Source organism: Sinocyclocheilus grahami, unplaced genomic scaffold (assembly GCF_001515645.1).
Source record: "Sinocyclocheilus grahami isolate Dianchi unplaced genomic scaffold, SAMN03320097.WGS_v1.1 scaffold1125.1, whole genome shotgun sequence".
In the NCBI taxonomy this organism is placed as follows: domain Eukaryota; kingdom Metazoa; phylum Chordata; class Actinopteri; order Cypriniformes; family Cyprinidae; genus Sinocyclocheilus; species Sinocyclocheilus grahami.
In genome coordinates, this window is record NW_015506304.1 from 298791 (window position 1) to 323298 (window position 24508).

The following is a 24508-nucleotide window of genomic DNA, read 5'->3' on the forward strand; positions in this document are numbered from 1 at the left end:
GCAAATTAGACAGAATGAAGGACTTTTCAAGTAGTTTTCAAGGAACTTTCAGTACTTAACGCACCCTTTTCCAGCAATTTACAGCTCATAAGTCTGAATACTATACAATTTAAATTTAATTTTTAATGCGATGACCAAAAACATATTTTATTCATTCTTCAAAGACTAAAATATGATGTAGGCAAATTAACACTTTTATTTTAAAATTAAAAAAGACATCAAATCACCACTACAACCAGTAGATGGCTGCAGAGGAGCACTATATTGGCTCAGTAACCATTTCCACTCCCTAACAGTTTTATCAAACGTTTTGCTTTTGATTTCCCCCCCCCAAATTAATATCATAACGTTACAAAAATCTATTTTTTCACTTTCTGAACTGAAGTGTAAAGTACATATTTTTGTAGGAAAGGTCACAAAGTCTCATGAAAAACAAAAACTTTTGCTAATACTTTCTATGAAGTGTGTATTTATAACACATTCTTATTCTTAACGCATTATAATGAATGCATTATTAAAAAAATCATTTAATATGTTGTTTCATCTAATAAATAATCATAACAATTATAAAACATACTTATTTGTGGTTATAACGTTTATGAGTATGATTATTTATAACATGCAATGAACACCATTTTAAATCCACTTGATTTATAACGGATTATAAGTCTCATATCTTGACAGTATTTATTTAAAATCTGCACAATATCTTACTATCTTACTGATATTACATTAAATATGGTTAAAGCAAATGTGCCATATTACACATTCATCTGATCAAATATCTGATCTTATGGCTGTTTAAGAAAAAATATATTGTTTTTATTTATTATTATTATTATTTATAAGTGGTCTTTGTCTGCTTTAAATAAAGTAACAAGTTAACAATGGCAAGATATGAGACTTGCAATGGATTATATTTCCCATAATTATAATGTATTATAAGTTAAGTGGATGCATTGTGTTCATTGTGTTATAAATCATCATACTCTTAAATGCTATAACTATAAATAAGTAAATATTCATAACTCTTGTTATGATTACTCATGAGATGATACAACATATTATAAGGTTTTTAATAATACATTATGCATACATTATAATGCCTTAAGAATACCCTTATAATGTATTATAAATACGGGCTTCAAAGAAAGTGTTGCCAAACTTTTCTTCAAATTGCGAATTGAAGACTGCGAGTAAAGAGCGCTTCCTTTATAATAATAACTGAAGCTGTCAGTTCAATGCAAACTCATTGAGTGTGAAAACTACGGCTGTAATCAATGAATCTGACTAAACTTCACCATGGATCTTTTGTTTACATCGTGTCTCTGATTTGCTTGTTATAATAAGAGGATTTGCGCTCATGTAAAGCGGATTCTCACAGCCGATAACTTACACACCTCGGATTGGTCATTGATTTCAACTGAAATGCCTGTGACTGGCTTCAATACTCAAAACTGCAAAATCACATTGTAAATAAATTCAATCACATTGTAAATAAATTCAATCACATTGTAAATAAATAGGCACATTCGCAACACCGTTGAACTCTCATTACACAAATGTAACAACCAGATAACTCTGTTAATGCTGCAATAAAATTCTATTACTTTGCATTGAGCTGACCTGGCAGACAAATGTGGCCCTGCCATCGGGTGATTATACCCAGTCACTTTTGCCCGCTTTAGCAACTTCAGAGTTAGGGAGTGTCGCAAAAGTGCAAAACATTTAATGGCTAATACTAAAGTAAACGTGAATTTACAAATTCAACTTATTGACAAAGAAGACGTAATGGTATAATTATGTTATAATGTACAACTGTGACATAAATAATGTTAACTTTGCGTTAAAATAGGTAAATCAATCAATCAATGCTTTTAGACTCACAAATGCCAAACCACAAGTAATAGAACCACAAACTCTCACCACACAACTTTTTTCACGTTAGTCATAATTATTTGAACTCATAATTTGATTGACTGATTAATTGATTAACATTCAATTCAGTTCTTTAAATGCAAGCCTAATTATTATTTGCCATATTGTTATATAGCCTGTTATTTATTTAAATGCATGAGACAGACACTATTTGTTGTTTTGGGTGTTGTTTTCCTTCTCATCTTTACTGTACTTATCAAAAAATAAATACAATTAAATAAAGCCAAGTGTGGTGTTCATACATTTTTCCTGAAAATAAACCAACATTAAATTCAAATTCACTACTTACATGCTTTTATCATTGAATTTTACATTTTAAACTAAGCAGTTGATACATGGTTAGGTCTATATCGCATGTTAAATGGCTATTTAAGAATGTAATTCAGTCTGGCATTACTGATGAACTACTGAAACTTTCAACACCAGCTGCGGCATTCTTACATGTATGCTGCTTTTCTCAGTGAGTGCTTAATTACTATGAAATGCTGGTGCAATAAACTTTCATTCTGGTGCTATCTGCCAGCACTATATGGATAAAATAGGAACATTTAAAAAATATCTGTCCAACTGAATCAAGTAAAGTTAATTCTAAAATGAATTCTAAAGCCTACATGTCTGTGCAATTCATCCAATTTATGTTCGGAAAATCTATTAAATTGTGTTGAAATGGGTGTTGTAATTGTATCCAGTTAATAAGCAATCACATTTCAGCCTTGACGTCATTGAATTTCAGTCAGAGTTGTGCGACACTCAATCGCCATTTACCGATACCATAGGAATGAATGAGAAATGCCGTAAGCTGTATCCCACATGTCGCAAAAAGTAAGTGACTTCTCTTATAAAACTGCATTTATTTTCGGGTGTAAACACTAAACAATACTTTTGGATTGAGCTATTTTTAGTGTAAAACATGTTGGAGATTAGCTGATAGGCTGTCGATTCATTAAATGATAAGCTGTTTCCTCTAAAAAACTGTTTATTCAGCGTAGTTGAAGCCTCTCCTCCACTGACATCCATTAAAAAAACGGCCTCTGGTCTCCTTTCCCACATACTGCCAGACCGGAAGCGTTAGCATTAGCAGTTACGCTTTTTTGGCTAAAGGTTGCAGGCTTGCCTTCTAGTGGCTTTGGCGTTCTTTTCTAAAAGACCGCGAGTCACCCCTTCTACTTTCCGTTCCGGTCCTTCTAAATGTAATTTCTAAATGTCTTTCTCCCGAGTTGCAACATATTGCCACAATCTCTCCACCTCTTCTGAAAACTATTCCATGATCCGAGTCTCTAAATGTTTACATTTTCCAAAGAACAACATGCATTGTTCAGAGCGTAATGAGATAAATGACCCACAAAAGAATATTGCAGAAGGTAATTTTTACCTGGAACAGCTAAGAGACATCCTACAAAAAGAAGAATGTGAATTTCAATCAGAAGAAAATGGAACAAATGATTTTAGAAAGGGTGAAATGTATCAAACACTCCCTAATTTCACAGCTAATGACATATCATTACTCTGGAACTGTGATGGCAATGTTTAAATCTTCACCTTTCCCATTCTCATATCCAAAAATCAGCATGATTACAAATGTGATGTTGATTTTATACAACAGTTCAATAAACAAGAAGTTAACATTAAGAGACTTACATTTTAGACACCACATTGCCTGTGTTCGCTATATTTTGCCAACAAAAATAATTCCAAACCATGCCACAGCTGTCACGCCCCTGAACTCTATCTGTGCGTTTTTCCCTCTCCATGTGCCTGCCCTGACCTAGTTTTACCATGTTAATTGTTCATTAGTTCCAGGTGTGTCTCGTCATCCTTGTCAAGTCATGTGTATTTATAATGAGTCCTGTTCTGAGTTTCCTTCGTCCGGTATTGAATGTTTGTCTTACCCCACTATATGTGTGTTCCTGGTTCCTTGGATGTTAAATAAAGTCTGTTAGTTTGAAGTTTACTCCTCGTCTCCTCGTTCCTTGCTCCGTGCTCCTCACAGTAGCGGTATCATGACAGAATACAGGACCGAAACAGTAACCTCCGTGTCTTCCCTCCGTTTTTGTTTCCGCGTTTTACCCAGTGTTTTTTGTTTCCGTTGTGCCCATGGATCCCCTCGTTCAGCAGTCCCAGATATACACCACCAGCTACCCGAACGACGCGCTCTGTGCATTCTACGACGCAAGTTTAAACATCGAGTGCAGAGCGCCGTCGTCCGAAGATGACTGCCCAGCCCACCCTCTCCCCGCTGCATGGAGCATGAGCCCGAGCCCGAGCTCGTCGCAGCCGACAAGCCGTTGCCGCATGGAGCAACAGCCGGAGCTGAAAGTGACGTCAGTCAAGGTGCGAGAGCCGGCAACAGAGCCCGCCACGAGGGAGAATGCCATGGACAGAGAGAGCGGAGTGGAGCTCCACCCCCTGCACCGCAGCTGAGGGTGAGCTGATTATACATCTGGGACTGCTGGACTTCGAGGGGGACCTTATAGACTGGGAACCAGAGCTGGAAGCCGACTTGCCCCCTCTCCTCTCTCCTTCGTCCCCACTGGTCCTGTCCAGCCCTGAGTGGGCTCCCGTTTTCTAGTCCAGTAGAGAGAGAGAGTCAGTCCCCGAGTTTAGCCCAAAGAAGGTTCCAGTAGGGTTGTGACGGTGAGGAAATTTTCCCACTGGTTAATCGACGTGTGACAATACCAGTATCACCGTTGGGGTGGGGTGGGGTGGGGCTTTGAGTTTCCCTCTTTTCTTTGCTTTCAAATAACTTGAAAAAGCGCCATGCGCATTTTACTTTCACTTTCAAATTAGTGTCAATTCGGCGTTGATTCAATTCAAGCAACAACAACGGCAAACTCATAGAACTTTTATTAACAAAATGAATAAAAATACACCATATATGCCTAATAGAATAACAAATTACTTAAGCTACACAGAGTTAAAATAGGTATATAAAACTGAAAATCAGCAAACACTGTGGAACTAAATAAACAAACATATAGAACGTTTATTAGCATAACGAATAAGAAAGCTTGGAGGCACGGCATACACACCTTGATGTAAAATAAAATAAATAAAATACACAAAGTTTACATTAAGTAATCAGCAAACACTGTGGAACCAAATAAATAAGAAACTAATGTTTTAAAAAACTTCCAGTCAATAGGCTTTTCAAAATCAAAAATATTGCCAAACAGGCGGCTTTGCATTTCCTTTCTAAACAATCTTCTGCCATAGTCTTGTCTTTCTCACCTCACTCTTGTCAGTCAGCTCTCCTCACGTGATAAATAAAATCGTTTCTCGCACGGTTCGGCACGCTGCATTGAGCATTTAGTTTTAAAAGTGTCTGTCCTCTAACTGAACTAGGCTAAATGATTTTTGTTACTATAAAATAAATCAAAAGGACGGTGGGGGGCGGTGCCGCAGTAGGGTGAACGGGTGTTGCGGCTTAACACCGGTATAACCGAAAACACCGTCTATCGCAGCAAGCCTAGGCTCCAGTCCCAGAGTTTAGCCCAGAGAGGGCTAAAGATTCGAGTAGATCATTTTTTGTCAACATCGCACACCCCTAAGTCAGACCCTCTTGTTGGAGTTGTTCGAGTTCAAAAAGGTGTGCTGCGTGCTGCACCGAAATGCACACATGCAAACAAGACAAAACCACATACAGTGGGTACGGAAAGTATTCAGACCCCCTTAAATTTTTCCCTCTTTGTTATATTTAAATTATATAAATTTAAATATAACAAATGTTACCAACGTTTACCATCCAACCTGCCAGAACTGGAGAGGCTCTGCAAGGAGGAATGGCAGAGGATCCCCAACTCCAGGTGTGAAAAACTTGTTGCATCTTTCCCAAAAAGACTCATGGCTGTATTAGATCAAAAGGGTGCTTCTACTAAATACTGAGCAAAGGGTCTGAATACTTAGGACCATGTGATATTTCAGTTTTTCTTTTTTAATAAATCTGCAAAAATGTCAACAATTCTGTGTTTTTCTGTCAATATGAGGTGCTGTGTGTACATTAATGAGGAAAAAAAAATTACTTAAATGATTTTAGCAAATGGCTGCAATATAACAAAGAGTGAAAAATTTAAGGGGGTCTGAATACTTTCCGTACCCACTGTAGGTGTTTAAGTTGTATACTATTATGGTGAAAATGAAATTATTACATCGTTTTACTTGTGTTTGCTATGAGAAAACTCAACTCATTAAAATGAAGATAATATTAATTCAATAAATAATTAAATTCAAAAATGAAAAAGAAATAACCTGTGAAAAAATAATTTTAAAAAAGATTCTGTAATGCAAAATATTTTAGTTTTGGTAAAATCACTGCTAGTAAATGGATCATGTGAAATTACAACTGTAATTAATATTAGGAGCAGGCACATTTTTAACTTATAAATTATAAATGAGAGTAGTTTCTATTATTATTATTATTATTATAAAGGTAATAATAATAAAGTATTGAATGTAATATGCAATAACAATGCAAAAAATATTTTACAATGCAGCCAAGCAATGTAAAAGCCTATTACAAAATGTAGCAGAATAATATAAGTGCATGAATAAAGCAGCTTAGCCTAAAGTACCCTTTGTGCCAAAAGTTCTTTCTTGTCAGTATAGAACCTTTTCAGCATAAAGGGTTCTTTCGTGCTGTGTAAAGCCGGGCAAACACTGTTTATGATGTTATAGATGTTAACAAATGGTATTTAGCAATTTATGATGTTTTCTCATTATCGTCTACAGTTTATTGTCCAGTACTACTACACTGTTACTAATTACAGGTGTACTGTTACTGTTTTCACATTGTATCCTATTATCATGTTTTATATAAGAAATATGAGTTCAGCTGTAGGCAGCAGATTCGAGTGTCGCTGCTGTGGTCTTTATGCATGTCTGCAGTATATTATCTTCTTCAGCCAACCTGATTTGTACCGCATTTTTCTATCAAAAAGATAAATCCAAGTTGAAGAAACCCCATGTGTGAGTGTGTCCTTACACATCCGTGACATATGGAAGTCTACGGCTACCGTCAACTATTGAGCTGAGCCCTGACAACAAGCCCAAAGACACTTAATAAACATTACTTATAGTGAGTGGACATAGACACATTCTGCAAAGCAGACTTCCAAACATAATAAGTAATTCAGGGGATTCACTCCTTGGTTTAAATGTGGTTGTCACTGCTGAAACTTTACAGTGTGTAGTTGTACTAAATGGCTTCTGATGGTTTATATTTTCATTTTTGATAGTTGGAGTTTGAACACTCCGTCAATGTTAGACGGTTATAGTTCGACACATTTCAGTGCGGGTTTTTTGTGTTCCACTAGTATACTGAGAGACTGAACGATGACGGTAAAACCGTGAGTAATCTTTCGTTCTAATGTGCAATCTGCCCATGCCTGTGATGTTTACGGTGCAAGCATAGCCTAAACGGTTGGATACCGGTTTGTGAACTCTTGAAGTGTGTAGGCAATGTTAATCTGTAATATTTTCACTGTTGTCAGTTTGCGATGAATAAACACCCCGGTTAATATCCGAAGTACTCGGAGACTGCAATGACTTTGGTGTGTGTAGTAGCGATATATTGCATTTTTACAATAAGAGCAAGCATTTCATTCAACTGGACAGAGACAGGGTGGTAAATGATTAGTTATTACTAATATAAGAAAACACTTATTTTAAGTTGACCTCAGGGAAGTAATGAAAGCACATGGCCCTGTTAAGACGACACAGTTATGTGAACGTAGCCTCAAAAATGTTGTGATCAAAGATAACACATGACACATGAGACCAATCACATGAAAGTCAAAGGAGGTCTTGTGTTTTTATGCTCAGATTACAATGAGATGGTATAAAGGTGGTAAATTCATCAGCCCATCTGGTACAAATCAAGCATTAAGCAATCTCATCTTTTGAGATTAGACAGAGCTGTGACTTGGGTGTCATGGAAATGGACTCTGGACTCCGCGGACTCTCTTTGAATGATATTTGCAATGTAAAATATGCATGTCATGTGTTGTGTATTGTGTACCTAAATAGAGCAACACATATGTAGCATTTGGACCAATCAGACACACAACTTTTTGTTATATTTAACAAATAATATCGAACTCCCCATCACCTAACTGTGTGTGTGTGTGTATGTTTATGTTAGACCGGCTTAATGTGTTTATGTAGTATGTTGGACTAGTTTAAGTGTTTATGTAGTTAATAAAACCTTACTTGTATCACACTTGACGTGTTCATTGTTTACTCATAACCGGAGTCAATAATCATGCAGATTTATGTTACAAACTTATAGAATTGTACAGTAAGAAAGTAATTTCCTTTAACCAGGAAATTAACGTTCTTAGAATTGACAAGACGGTTGACCCTGAGTGGTCAGCTAAATATCTACAGTGGATCTAAAATATGAATAGTTAATTATAACTAGTTATGGTTAATTATTCATATTTCCCATGAGCTGATTCGCTACACATACTTTACAAAGTGGACAGATCCCACACAACCTTTCTTGCCTCTGAAAGGAGAAGTTGGGGTATTTGTGTATCTGCGAGATCATTTGTTGGCATATCGTAATGAGGACTGATTTGATCTTAGTACTGTTATCAAGTGAGTTTTTAAGGTAATATTTCAATACTTTAACGACACATTTGCATGTTCTCAGTTATCTGATGTCAGTTACCGGTCACATGATTTTAAAGTAAACAAAATATTTCATCTTTATTTTGACTTTAGCTTAAATTAAATTAGACTTGATGCCTTTTTTTATTTGTCAGTCTCAGTCCACATTACATTCACACAAGTGTTTGAAGAATCCAATCAAATTTAAATATTATTACAAAAATCCAGAATTACTGTTGTAATTAAATTCTTAAATTCTTCACTTTCAAATGTTCAAACCCTCTTGCGTTTATTTTGGCAGGATACTGCTGAAATTCTGTAAACTGTCCACAAAAATGTTGGGAAATATCCAAATGTGTAAATAAAGTCAATAAAGAGAAGCTCTCGGACACTGAAAACACCGACTCGAGCTGTTCGCATTAACATTTTTCTCGCAATTCATTTAAAAAGAAAAAAAAATACATTGTATATATATATATATATATATATATATATATGTATACTATATACTCAGGTCCAAATTGTAAGATATAAACTCGCAGCTAAAAAAAAAAAAAAAGTCTGAATTTTGAGTTTATATCTCTCAATTCTGAGCTTATGTCTCACAATTCTGTGAATTCCATCCAATTTTTTCCTCAGAATTGTAAGGGGGAAAAATGTCAGAATTGTTCTGCAATTAACATGTTTATGTAATTGATATTGTTTAAATGTTAATGTCTCTCTCTAAAAAAAAAAGTCTGAATTTTGAGTTTATATCTCTCAATTCTGAGCTTATGTCTCACAATTCTGTGAATTCCATCCAATTTTTTCCTCAGAATTGTAAGGGGGAAAAATGTCAGAATTGTTCTGCAATTAACATGTTTATGTAATTGATATTGTTTAAATGTTAATGTCTCTCTCTGCAGCTCTGAGCTCCGGTGTGAACTCTTATGTGTTTTACTTTATTCCTGACAAAATGACTTGGACCGAAGCTCAGACGTACTGCAGAAAGCATCACACTGATCTCGCCACCGTTAATGACCAGACAGACCTCGATGAGCTGTTAAAAACTCTTCCCAAGGGTTTTAAAAGTAACATTTGGATTGGACTCTATCGGATGAATGCGAAAGCTCCGTGGGTCTTTTCGGATGGGAGCAGTTCCCTGTTTAGACCGTGGATTTCTGGACAACCAAACAATTCTGGTGGTTACCAGCACTGTGTGTACACGGATCCTGATGGGTACTGGAACGACTGGCAGTGTACAGATCCATTCGCTTTTATCTGCTACGGTGAGTTGTTAGCAGCAGGTACAGTACAAGTCAAACCATTTAATTTGGTAGTTTCAGTTTAACATAACTGTTCCAGCACAACTGCAAAACAACAACAACATAATGCTACTTAACATTTAGTTTATAAGCGGTTTTATTGACGTCTTTCTGCGGTTGAAACACTGAATAATTGAGTGATTAGTCTACAGGAGATGTGAGATGTTCGTTCATGTTTATTTTGTGTCATAACTAATAGAGGACAAGATTATCACGTTCACTCGCGCTGCCTTTTCAGAGCGTCAAAAGCGGTTTGAATTTCCTGACAAAATGAACTAAAAATTTGGTTTTTCTTATCGAAAGTAACAAAATTAATGGAAATTTTACATGCAATTTAAATACATAATCTTAAAGATAGGCCTAATTTTTTTTTTTACGTTGCTCCAAAACGCAGGCGATGACTGTACGAGAGGATATTTTGCTAAAGAGACATTTTGAAGGAAGAAATGATAAATGGCAGACAAAATACTCATTTTTTGACAGTTGTTTTTGACCATATTATTATCGATTATGAGCCTGAGCGATTCACCGTGTGTGTGTGTGTATCTGTGTCTGTGTGTGTGTGTGTGTGTGTGTCTGTGTGTGTGTCTAGTAGAGAAAAAGAGACAGATAGTGAGACTGGAGGTGAAATCAAGTCAAAATGTGAATGATCCTGCAGTGAAGAAAGAGATTTTGGCTAAGGTGTGTAAATTGAATATGTAACAATGATTATGAACTGTCCAAGTGTATTACTGAGTATTAAAAGTTTGTTTCTGTCCTTCAGGTAGAGCAGATACTGAAGGGAAATGGGCTGACAGAAGATGCTAAGCTCTCGTGGATGGTGTTTTCTGGTGAAATTGTCTTTCACAGGTTATCAGAAGAATGATTTTTCAATCCGCGCTGCAGGAGAAACATGACCTAATTGTCTCATAATAGCATTTCCTGCCTAATCATCCTCACATTTATACTGACTGTGTCCTTTTAGCCACATTTTGAATACTGCTTTTGTAATATTTGTTAAAAGTTTGTGAAATGTTACAGTAGTACTAAAAAAAAACCTGCAAAATAAATGTAAACTGGAAAGCAAGATGACAGCTGTAGGTCAACATCTGTCCTGCAGAGGGAGCTCAAAAGAAGCGATGAATATATATATATATATATATGTATACTATATACTCAGGTCCAAATTGTAAGATATAAACTCGCAGCTAAAAAAAAAAAAAAAGTCTGAATTTTGAGTTTATATCTCTCAATTCTGAGCTTATGTCTCACAATTCTGTGAATTCCATCCAATTTTTTCCTCAGAATTGTAAGGGGGGAAAATGTCAGAATTGTTCTGCAATTAACATGTTTATGTAATTGATATTGTTTAAATGTTAATGTCTCTCTCCGCAGCTCTGAGCTCCGGTGTGAACTCTTATGTGTTTTACTTTATTCCTGACAAAATGACTTGGACCGAAGCTCAGACGTACTGCAGAAAGCATCACACTGATCTCGCCACCGTTAATGACCAGACAGACCTCGATGAGCTGTTAAAAACTCTTCCCAAGGGTTTTAAAAGTAACATTTGGATTGGACTCTATCGGATGAATGCGAAAGCTCCGTGGGTCTTTTCGGATGGGAGCAGTTCCCTGTTTAGACCGTGGATTTCTGGACAACCAAACAATTCTGGTGGTTACCAGCACTGTGTGTACACGGATCCTGATGGGTACTGGAACGACTGGCAGTGTACAGATCCATTCGCTTTTATCTGCTACGGTGAGTTGTTAGCAGCAGGTACAGTACAAGTCAAACCATTTAATTTGGTAGTTTCAGTTTAACATAACTGTTCCAGCACAACTGCAAAACAACAACAACATAATGCTACTTAACATTTAGTTTATAAGCGGTTTTATTGACGTCTTTCTGCGGTTGAAACACTGAATAATTGAGTGATTAGTCTACAGGAGATGTGAGATGTTCGTTCATGTTTATTTTGTGTCATAACTAATAGAGGACAAGATTATCACGTTCACTCGCGCTGCCTTTTCAGAGCGTCAAAAGCGGTTTGAATTTCCTGACAAAATGAACTAAAAATTTGGTTTTTCTTATCGAAAGTAACAAAATTAATGGAAATTTTACATGCAATTTAAATACATAATCTTAAAGATAGGCCTAATTTTTTTTTTTACGTTGCTCCAAAACGCAGGCGATGACTGTACGAGAGGATATTTTGCTAAAGAGACATTTTGAAGGAAGAAATGATAAATGGCAGACAAAATACTCATTTTTTGACAGTTGTTTTTGACCATATTTAGTGTTTAAAACAGTTTTGCTGCTTCATATTTTTGTGGAAACCGTGATGCATTTAATTTTTCAGGATTCTTTGATGAATAGAAAGTTCAGAAGAAGAAGAAATAGAAATAGTTTGAAGTGAAGTGAAGTGACGTGACGTGTGGCCAAGTATGGTAACCCATACTCGGAATATGTGCTCTGCATTTAACCCATCCAAGTGCACACACACAGCAGTGAACACACACCCGGAGCAGTGGCCAGACATATTGCTGTGCCGCCCGGGGAGCAGTCGTGGTATTGAAGGTGGAAGAGAGTGCTGGTTATTCACTCCCCCCACCGACAATTCCTGCAAGACCTTCGGGTTACAAGTCCGACTCTCTAACCATTAGGCCACGACTGCCCCACTTTGTAACATTATAAATGTCTTTTGTTTGTTTGTTTGTTTGAAGTCTGAAGTTCATAAAAATATACTGACCCCAATCTTTTGAATGTGTAGTGTAGATTGTGGATTATGGTTGTCATGATCCCGGGCCTGTGTCCCCATTGTCTTGTGTGGGCTTTTACGTTATTTCCTGTTCTGCAGCATCTTTTGTAGTCAGTTTGTAGTTTGTCTTCTGCTCCACCCAGGCCTCCTGCTCTGCCTTGGTTTCCAGGCCCACCTCCACTTCAAGGGTCTGGGCCTCCCCCTGGTCCGCCTCCACTCCACCTCCCTCCTCGAATCATGCTTGTGTTCGTTGAGGAGCATCTGGAATCGATTTGCATTTTGACCCTTGCCTCTCCTATAATCTTATAATCTCTACCATACCTAACAATGGTTTTGTTTGTTACTTGATCTTTAGGGTCGTCTTTCTCAGTTTTTTTTTTTTAAGATCTACTTTACCAAACAAATCTTATGTTAAATATTTGCTCGCTGGTGTATGTAAAGTTGATGGTCTTGATGACTGTCTCTGTCCAGAAAGTCTGGTAATGATTCACAGCAACATGCCCTCGTCCCACTTTAGATTTCAGTCTTCTGCTTGATGAATCTGTGTTATTAATGTGCCTCTGGTTTCATCCAACATGCTCATTACACAGATCCATGATTTATGTTCCCATTATCAATCAGATGATGTTCTGTTAGTGACTAAATCAAAGTAAATTAAATAAAAAATACAAATCTGAATGAAATTCAACAAAACCTGGTTCTGATACTTAAATCTTGTTTCCACAGTGTTTTATTGCTTGAGAAAATGGACAAGAAGGTAAGAAACATACTTAATATAGCTTTGAAATTAAGCATGGAGGCAGTTTAATGTCCTTTTTTACTCTGTATAATATAGCACACCTACTTTTGCACCTTCATTTTAAATTTCTGTGGCATTTTTGCACCCTTAATTTCTGACCCTGAGGTAGACCTGGGGATTATCTTGGATTATTTGGTTCTTCGAAGCTCATCCTGGAGTTGCTGTCATAGTTGGGAAACAGTAAAAAAAAAAAAGTCATTTATCTATTATAACATTTATTTCGTTTTGTTCGCTTGGCTGTTTCCTTATAAATATCCAGAAATTTGTCAAGTTTTTCGTCAGGTGTCTTTTTTTAAATATGTGATGTTATTATGTTGCTGTCTTGCCGCCAGCCAATCGCTGCATTGCTGATCGTGGTTTCGAGTATCGTCTCAGGTTACGTATGTAACCCTAGTTCCTCGAGGGAACGAGACGCTGCGTCGAGAACACTAGGGGAACGCCTTCAGTGATCCCCTAGTGTTCTCGACGCAGCTCGAGTTCCTGAAGAGGAACTATAGATCTGCCCTTTACGGGGAACACGAGAACGCGCAGTAATCGTAGACAACTTAATCCAGATATTTTAATCAAATCCGCAAATTCGTTTGAAGAACCAAATTAGCCAGAGATCAGTTATCATGATTAGAAGATCTGGCATCTTTCAAATCATCTCAGATGTATTAAGTGAGGTACAAAGAACGGCCCCTGTTGCTGATGATTAGTCATCATATTATGGGAACTGGTCATCTAAGCATGCTATTGATGGATTGTTGACCACTTGGGTAATACATCATTATAGCATATCAGAAGGAATCAGACAATTTCAGATGCGATCAGAACAGTGTTGAAACAACACAAAGAGCCGAATTCCACAAAGAGGCCCAAAACAACATGGATCCGATTTATGATCCTATATCCTAGCGCCAACAAGTCTGAAGCAAGTCTAACTAGCAGCTGTGAACAACTTGCAGCATTAAAACAAAAGAACATTTATTGATAATTCCACCCCTGGAAGGAGATTGTCATATTTTGGGCAAGTAACCAAGATTAATGGTCAAAGATATAACACATCATGACCATCACGAGTGAAATCAAAAGATAAAATCTTCATTGGGTTGATTTTCCCCCACTCAGGACAAAGACCAGACTCAACAGAACCCGTCCTCACGTTCCCAGAACGGCACAGAGACTGCCTTTACACATATATATATGCACAAAAATGATCTTAAACGGACTTATAAACAAATATCAGTCCATTGCATAACTTCATATCATGTATGTAACCCACACATTTGACTATCATGTCGTAATCTCTCTTTGTGTTTGTCTTTTTGAATAACTATATGTAAATATATGTATATAAATATGTTTATACTCATGTTTGGTATGTATGAGTTTGAAAATCTTTCCTCCAAGCATTTCTTTTAATCAATTCTTTGTAAACTGTATCAAATTCTTGTTATAGAAATCATGTCTTAAATATACCCTGCAAGAGCGGGAAAATTCGGACGATGTGACTAATAAGATAACATATTGATTTATGTATTGGGAGGAGAAACATAGTAACACCGAGCTAAGACCATGTCTAATGAGTCAAGACACCATTTGGGATGTGTCCAACAGCAACAGAGTTTAAAAACTCAGGACACCAACAAATTTAGCTTTTTTTGCCACCGCTTTTGCCATTGCTTTTTGCCACCGCTTTGTGCCGCTGTTTTTTAGTGCTCTTTGAGCATGCTCTGGCTTACATGCCAGGTGCTCCTCAACCATCATGAGGAGATAAGTCATCTAGTCTTGTCACACTTTTCTTCTTTCTTTCTTTTACTTAAGTTTACTTTCTTTTCCATTGAGAGTTTCGTGTTCTGAGTTAAGTTTTGCCACAAAGCTGTCTCTGAATCAAACCTCGTCTGTGCCTGCCGCCAAAACTTCAACCAGCCCACAACTCCGCGTCATTCTTCAGGCAATGCCCAACGATTGGCTCCCCAAGATGTCACTTCGAAAGACTACTCAACCTCCTGCCAATCAACAACCTTGGGAAACCCCCTTTCAGAGGAGGACGCTACCGAAGGGAACTCCCAACAGATTTAATCCACGGATTAAATCACCTAACATAGGAAACGCAACTAAAACCTCCAGATTCTAGTGCATTTAAGGTAAAGTTGAATAGCCTCATTGAGGAACTCAATGCGAGGGTTAATTAAATGATTGATGGTTGTTCAGGTCTAAGCAATTGCACATATTGCTATAACTTGGGATTTCACATTTTCACTCTCCTAAATTCATTCTTTCCTCACTTTCTCTTTCTGCAACTTTTGTGAATGTGTGAGTGCATGTGTTTTTGTGTTAGATTAGTTCATATGTTTTCGATTTGTCCAATAAAGTCTTATCTATATTGAAAAGAGAAATAACTTGTGTTTTGTGCTTACAAGTTAATGTCTTAAACTGCCGATCTTGTTACGGTGCTAATAAATTGTGTTTTCACTATACTTTGGATATTAATATCCATTGCAGAGTTGATGTTTTAAGGCCTGTTCAGTGAATCGCTGGCCGATTCAGTTGATCGGCTGTAAAAACAGTGATTCTGTCCATATTCCCTATAAAATCATAAATAATTCCCTTGGAGCTAAATTTATTTGTTTCCCTTACATCATGGTAGAGCACTTCTCAATATTAATTTAAATAAATGCATTTTATTACACGGCTCTCTCTGAAAAAGTTGATTCTGATTGGTCAGTTGTGACATTCCAAGGTCAGTGGCAACGCTGTATAATGATTGCTCATCCGGTGATTTTTTCATATCTAACTTTTTCATATCTCAAACGTAGCTGCTGCCAACTCTCTTCTCAGATATGGAGTAATTTAAAATAAAATAAGTTATAAAGGTAATAGTGGTTTTTGTTGTTGTTTTAATCTCATAATTTTACCTTTTTCACAATTGCAAATTTACATCTCGCAGCTGTTATGGGGGCAAACGAGACGAGAGATGTTCGGTTCCATTAGCAAAGCTTTTATTGAAGACATGGTCAAAACGTAAGAGGGTCAGACAATGGCAAAAAGGTATATTGAGGGCAAGACACAAGAGTAGTCCAGTGAACTGGCGTGGTCAATTTCTGGCGAACAATGTCCAAACAGGGTAATCCAAAGGGTTCATCCGAAGGCGATGGTCCAGACGAGGGGTAAACAGTATCCGAACAGGGCGAGACGAGAGGGGAAATCCAAGACAGGCGATATACTTCAGGGCAGGCAGAGATCATACAGAAACGAGATACACAGCCTAGGATAAAGACACGAATGACTAAGGCAATAAACAGGATTAAACTAGACTTTTACTAAGAAAACTTGGAATGGCTCCATAATGTAGCTATCACTTGGAGAGCAATAAACGCTAGACAATACTCGGCAGTCTGTAATGGTTTGAGCGTGGCTTATGTAGTGTGTGATTGGTTTCAGGTGAGCTTGTGATTAGTGCAATGGAGCATGGGAAATGTAGTCCAGGGTGACGTGTAACAGTTTGTGTAGTGTGAGAGTCAATGTAATTGGAAAGGGTGACCTCTGGTGGCAATCATTTAATCATTTAAGTGTCATCAGCATAGCAGTGATATGAAAAGCCACGTTTCTGAATGACTGATCCAAGTGATGACATATAGATGGAGAAGAGAAGTGGTCCAAGCACTGAGCCCTGAGGCACACCAGTTGCTAGATGTTGTGGCTTAGACACCTCACCTCTCCACTTTTTAAGAGTAATGTCTGAAGAACAATTAATGTTGAAACTAGAAATGTATCTTGCTTTCCTCTATCAAAATAATGTGCTAAAATGAGTGTCAAAAATACTCAATGGCATATGGGACAAAAGAGGCAGTATGTTAACAAATATCAACATTAAGTTATTACTGTTGAGTACTATAGCAGATTTTTTTTTCATGTATTCAATGTGTTTATACTTAAAACAAGTGGGGGTGTGTGGGGGGGAATCTGCCAGTGGAGAAAAATTTTTCCCCCACTGTATATTAAAGATATATTCTCTGAAAAAAGTCTTAATATCTTTTAGATATCTAGATCTTTATTTTTTTACTGAAAAAAAAAAGTTATTTTAAAAATGCTTGTTATGAATAGCATTTCATTTAAACTGAATATCTGTTGACTCAAAACTCCAAAAAATCCACCTCAGCCTATAGTGAATTACACCTTTATGCCACTGTTGGAGTTGACAATGCAGTGTTTGCATAAAAATGGATGTAAACGTTGTACTCGTTCAGAAGATGTGTAATAGTGCCCCCTAGTGTATAAGAGTGAAAACACGAAAAGCCGTAAAAACTCGTCTTTGGCGGGGAAGCGTTGTCTTCTAAAAGACGAGATAACTCGTCAATGGTGGGGAAAGAGGTAATATGCTGATTTGCTGCTCGAAAAACATTTCTTATTATTATCAATGTTTAAAATGTTTGTGCTGCTTCATATTTTTGTGGAAAACATGATTGATTCTATTTTTCAGGATTCACAGATAAATAGAAAGTTCAAAAGACCAGCATTTATTAGAAATATAAATATTTTATACATCTATTTTGACAAATTATATTTTTCTCCCATTTGAAAATGAATCCTGAATTTATGTGAGGGATGAGGGATTTATATGTCACTCCCGAAACTTTGCTGCTTGTACAAGGTATATGGCCCCTAGCACCAAAAACTAATTCTGAATGGATTATATTTAGCCTAAAAAAATGTGCAAATGGCACTTCCTTTATAATCACTAAAAATGTGTCACTTCAGTTCGTAGCGACCTCACAAAGTTCCTTTATAATCATTGACTTATTTACATCGTGTTACAGTGTGAGGATTCGCGAGCGTGCAGAACAAAATCCGGCGTTTATTTGAACGGAATGGCCAATCAGAGGTGTTCAAGAATCAACAGATCTGTCTGTGATTGGCTACATTGCTCAACTATACAAAAACACGTTGTAAATGGAAACTTTTCACGTTCTCCAGAGAGCAAACACAAATACGCACTGGAGCGTTTCCAAATCTGTTTCACCAATGTCCTATTACATTTTTAACTTGGGGTGCTTTCCACTGAAAGAAAATTGAGAAAATGGACATGTGGCATGAGAGCGTGAGAAAAGTCACACATTCAGCATGAGACTCATGCAATTGACAGAGTTGACAGCCCTGATAAATGTCTTTATGGGAACATTTAATCAATTGAATGCAGCCTTGATGAATAAAAGTATCAAGTTATTTAAAAAAAATACTGCCCCTAAACTTTTGAAGGGTAGTGTAGATTGTAGATTATGATTTTGTTTGTCACTTGATCTTAAATATTTGTGTATGTAAATAGTTTGACAGTCTTTATGACTGTTTGTCCAGCAAGTCTGGTAGTGATTCACACGAACGTCTCCTCGTCCTACTTTAGATTTCATTCTTCTGCTTGATGACCATGTTGAATGAAACCACTGACACATTAATAATGATCTGTATCATTAATGTGTCAATGTTTTCATCCAACATGGTCATTACATACATCAATGCTTTATGTTTCCATTATCATTCAGACAATGCTTTTGATTATTAGCGGCAATATCAAGGTGAATTAAATTGAAAATGCAAATTTGAATGTGATTCAAAAAAACCCGGTTGTTTCACTTTTTTTTCCCACAGGGTTTTTATTGATTGAGGAAATGGCACGTGGACAAGAAGGTAAGAATCCTTCAGTGTTTTAACACTTTTGTTCTGTTGTGTCTGTTAAACGGTCAGATATATAAGTACTTAGAAATGTAGTGCTGTAATAGAGCTCTGATGCAGTTAGTTAGTATGCTTGTTAGTTATAGTTCCCTGATACTGGATGGACTGTCAGAAAATTTACTTTTTATTAGCAGGCGATATTTTCCTCTAAAATCGATCTTTCAGGACCAGCCTTTACAAATTGTTTATGTCAGATTATACTGCTCTTTGTATAATATAACATACCAAACCATCATGATATATAGGCCAATATTAGAATCATACTAAGTAACAAATGTTTGTTATTCAAAATAATAAAAAAAAAAATGCTCACTATCATTTTTACTTTTGAGTTTTAAATACCGGTAACCGTTTTGCTCCCTTAACCTCTGACCCTATGGTGGACATGTTGTGGATGATGAGTAATAAAGAGATTGGTAAAAGTCTTCTGCAGTAGTAGATGACTTCTTATTGACCTTTATCCATTATATTGTGTTACAGTGAGAGGATTCGCGAGCGTGCAGAACAAAATCCGGCGTTTATTTGAACGGAATGGCCAATCAGAGGTGTTCAAGAATCAACAGATCTGTCTGTGATTGGCTACATTGCTCAACTATACAAAAACACGTTGTAAATGGAAACTTTTCACGTTCTCCAGAGAGCAACCACAAATACGCACTGGAGCGTTTCCAAATCTGTTTCACCAATGTCCTATTACATTTTTAACTTGGGGTGCTTTCCACTGAAAGAAAATTGAGAAAATGGACATGTGGCATGAGAGCGTGAGAAAAGTCACACATTCAGCATGAGACTCATGCAATTGACAGAGTTGACAGCCCTGATAAATGTCTTTATGGGAACATTTAATCAATTGAATGCAGCCTTGATGAATAAAAGTATCAAGTTATTTAAAAAAAATACTGCCCCTAAACTTTTGAAGGGTAGTGTAGATTGTAGATTATGATTTTGTTTGTCACTTGATCTTAAATATTTGTGTATGTAAATAGTTTGACAGTCTTTATGACTGTTTGTCCAGCAAGTCTGGTAGTGATTCACACGAACGTCTCCTCGTCCTACTTTAGATTTCATTCTTCTGCTTGATGACCATGTTGAATGAAACCACTGACACATTAATAATGATCTGTATCATTAATGTGTCAATGTTTTCATCCAACATGGTCATTACATACATCAATGCTTTATGTTTCCATTATCATTCAGACAATGCTTTTGATTATTAGCGGCAATATCAAGGTGAATTAAATTGAAAATGCAAATTTGAATGTGATTCAAAAAAACCCGGTTGTTTCACTTTTTTTTCCCACAGGGTTTTTATTGATTGAGGAAATGGCACGTGGACAAGAAGGTAAGAATCCTTCAGTGTTTTAACACTTTTGTTCTGTTGTGTCTGTTAAACGGTCAGATATATAAGTACTTAGAAATGTAGTGCTGTAATAGAGCTCTGATGCAGTTCGATGACCAGTTTTATAGTATTTTTATTGTTAGTTATAGTTCCCTGATACTGGATGGACTGTCAGAAAATTTACTTTTTATTAGCAGGCGATATTTTCCTCTAAAATCGATCTTTCAGGACCAGCCTTTACAAATTGTTTATGTCAGATTATACTGCTCTTTGTATAATATAACATACCAAACCATCATGATATATAGGCCAATATTAGAATCATACTAAGTAACAAATGTTTGTTATTCAAAATAATAAAAAAAAAAATGCTCACTATCATTTTTACTTTTGAGTTTTAAATACCGGTAACCGTTTTGCTCCCTTAACCTCTGACCCTATGGTGGACATGTTGTGGATGATGAGTAATAAAGAGATTGGTAAAAGTCTTCTGCAGTAGTAGATGACTTCTTATTGACCTTTATCCATTATATTTTAGCACTACTAGTCAGTCATCAACTTACGCAGCCTGAATTTGCTCTTGATGGATCATTGACCAGCTGGACCCACACTAATGATCAAACCAACCCGTGGTGGAGAGTTGATCTACTGAAAGTATACAGAGTTAACAGAGTCACCATCACTAATAGACCGAGCCTTGGTTCCAGGATAAACGGAGCGGTGATTCGCATCGGGAACTTTCTTTCTGGGGCTTGAGCATATCATTCATCATGTTAAACGCATTCATCAGACAAATTTATCAGACACAATCAACTTTGAAGATATTGGTAATATTTCCACCAGGTTGTTGATACTAATGATGTAATGAGTTACTAGGAACGTCTAATTATTTTGTATATAGTTGTGAAGAACGTTGTGTCATGGCAAACGCACAAACAAGATGATCCAGTTGCAGCATTTAATGAAAAACACAAACAGTAAATCCAAAAACAGAAACAAGAAACACGTAACAGTAAAACAATCAACCTGCAACTAAGGACACAGAAAACCGAGCTTATATGACGATGAGTTGACAAGATAATGAGACACAGCTGAATGTAATGAGACTAGAATGTCAAAGCAAAGGGTGATGGGAACTGAAGTCCAGAGAAACATGTAGCGACATGTAGTAGAACCCATGTAGAGGCCCAGAAACAGAGTTAGGCTAGATGGCCAAGGCGGAGCCGGCAAGGCGGGGGGGCCGGCGGGACAGACCAGCGAGGCTCTGGCCAAACAACGACCGTCAGGTCCTCCGGGAGCACAGGACTCAAGACCACCAGAGTCAGGTCCTCCAGGACCACCAGACTCTGGACCACCGGAGTCGGTTTCTCCAGGACCACCTGACTTGAGGTCACCAAGTCGACTTCGCTGCCCTCCTCCTTCTCTTCCTCCACTTAAGCGTGGGAATAGATGACTGGTTCTGGGCTTGATTAGACGAGTGAGGTATGGGTGGGACGGTCCCTGCAGATGGTGATTAATCTTACCCTCCTTCCAGACCTGCAAATATCTGGAGAAGTTCCAGAAATCCAGACACCAGTTCCATCTCCCACTGCAATAGAGGTTCATCCAGACAACGATTAAAAATGTCCTTAATGTCCATACCTTGAATGCCCAGCCTCTCCGCCCCAGTCCAGAATCTCTGGACAAAGGCCAGTAACTCCATTCCTCTCTGGCGCAATTTCTGCAGCCCTTGAAGCCCGGCTTGCTTCTCCAGGAATAGAGCCCTCTCCCTAATGCTGCTGGATCTGTACATGGCTGGTTGATTCTGTCATGGCAAACTCACAAACAAGATGATCCAGTTGCAGCATTTAATGAAAAATACAAAAACAGAGTAAATCCAAAGATAAGCAAAAACAGAATCAAGAAATACGTAACAGTAAAACAATCAACCAGCAACTAAGGACACAGAAAACCAAGCTTATATGAGGATGAGTTAACAAGATAATGAGACACAGCTGAATGTAATGAGACTAGAACGTCAAAGCAAAGGGTGAACTGAAGTCCAGAGAAACAAAACAAAAATACAAAGTGTGCTCTCTATTGACTATAAGGGGCACACCAACTAGACACTGTGACACATTGTTATAGATAAAAAGTCATTGTGTTTGTAATTCCATTTGGTAACAGTAGGCTAGTTGGTGCACAAATTACATGCTTCACCATCATCTCCTCCACTGTTGCACTCAAATCTTATTCGAATTGTGCATAAACATGGGTCACAATCAGTTTTTATTAATTTTGCAGGAAATCGGGCAATAGGAGGAGCCACAATGCAGTCGTTAACATATGCAGACTGGATTGCTGAAAAGGCCATTGATGGTAATCGAGGTCTCCAACAGTTGCGTACGGGATGCTCCTCAACCATTCCTGAGACTAACCCGTGGTGGAGGCTGGATCTGCGTGATGTCTACCGAGTTAGTGAAGTGGTCGTCACTAACAGAAAAGACTGCTGTGCAGAACAGATAAACGGAGCAGAGATTCACATCGGAAACTCTTTGGAGAACAATGGTATCAACAATCCCATGTGAGAAACTTGAGGTTGAAAGAACACGAGACGTCAAGCACAAATATGAAGGACTGAAACAGATATGACTATTTTTATATCCCTCACGTTTCTCTGTCTGTAGATGTGCTGTTATTCCTGATATTCCAGCAGGTGAGTCCAACAACTACTTATGAGATGGATTGGAGGGACGTTACATGATTATTCATATTCCTGGAGACTGGAAGATTCTTACTCTTTGTGAGGTTGAAGTCTATGGGTATTTGGCAGGTAATTCATTGTTGTAGAGCATTATATTCAATATTCTACATTAACATATAATTCATGTAATATCATGCTATAAAGGAACACAAAATCATAATTTTCACTATTCAGTTTGGTGATAGTAGTTGATGCAGTAATTACTCCGTTCACCTCCAGTCGTGGTTCCTCAAAAATATTTCCCTTTGCTGCAAACTTTGTGCATCAAGACAAGTCGTGACATTTTTTTCATACATTTTTTAGAAAATCTGGCAGTAGCTGGAGCTGCTATACAGTCGTCAACATTTGAGGACTGGTTTGCTGAAAAGGCCATTGATCGAGGTCTCCAACAGTTGTATACGGGATGCTCCTCAACCCTTAATGAGACTAACCCGTGGTGGAGGCTGGATCTGCGTCATATTTACAGAGTTAGTAAAGTGGTCATCACTAATAGAAAAGACTGCTGTGCAGAACGAATAAATGGAGCGGAGATTCGTATTGGAAACTCTTTGGAGAACAACGGCACCAACAATCCCATGTGAGAAACTTGAGGTTTAAAGAGCATGAGATGTCAAGCACAAATGTGAAGCATTAATGTGGATATGACAGTATTCATTATATCCCTCATCTCTTTCTGTCTGTAGATGTGCTGTTATTCCTGCTATTCCAGCAGGTGAGTCCTACAGCTACTCGTGTGATGGGATGGAGGGACGTTACATGAATCTGATCGTTCCTGGACACATGAAGATACTCACTTTGTGTGAGGTGAAGGTCTATGGAGAAGGTATACATCAGTAAAATTGGTTTATAATATATCTACGGTATATTGGTTTATAGTATATAATTATAGAGAGAAGCAGTCAATCAGCAGAAGTTAAAAGCAGCTCATAAGTATATTTATTTCTTGTCTCAGTGTTTAGCGCAGTTGTCATTGCTAGGAAACGCTTGTTTTGTTTACTGTGTGGAGACGTGCTGAAATCGCGTTTGGTCTCGTACTGTATCGCGTACCTTGTCAGTGTTGTGCGCTTGCTTGGCCATTTGTTGTGATATACAGGAAAGTGTGTCCAGCTGAATTCAATTAGATGCTTGTTTTTCTTTGTGTGTGTGTGTGTGTGTATGTTTGTGTGTATGTATATATATATATATATATATATATATATATATGTGTATATATATATATATATATATATACTGTATATATAAATACCTTGCTACGTGTACTGCGTTAGGCTAACCGAGACTTGTCATTTGCACTTGCATATTGTTGCTCTTTTGTTAGTTTTGATTG

General features: G+C 37.3%; 1 pseudogene; it reads left to right on the forward strand.

The window, feature by feature from the left end:
• LOC107567061 (uncharacterized) overlaps positions 1-24508 on the forward strand; it is a 52634-nt pseudogene that overhangs the window by 27809 nt on the left and 317 nt on the right.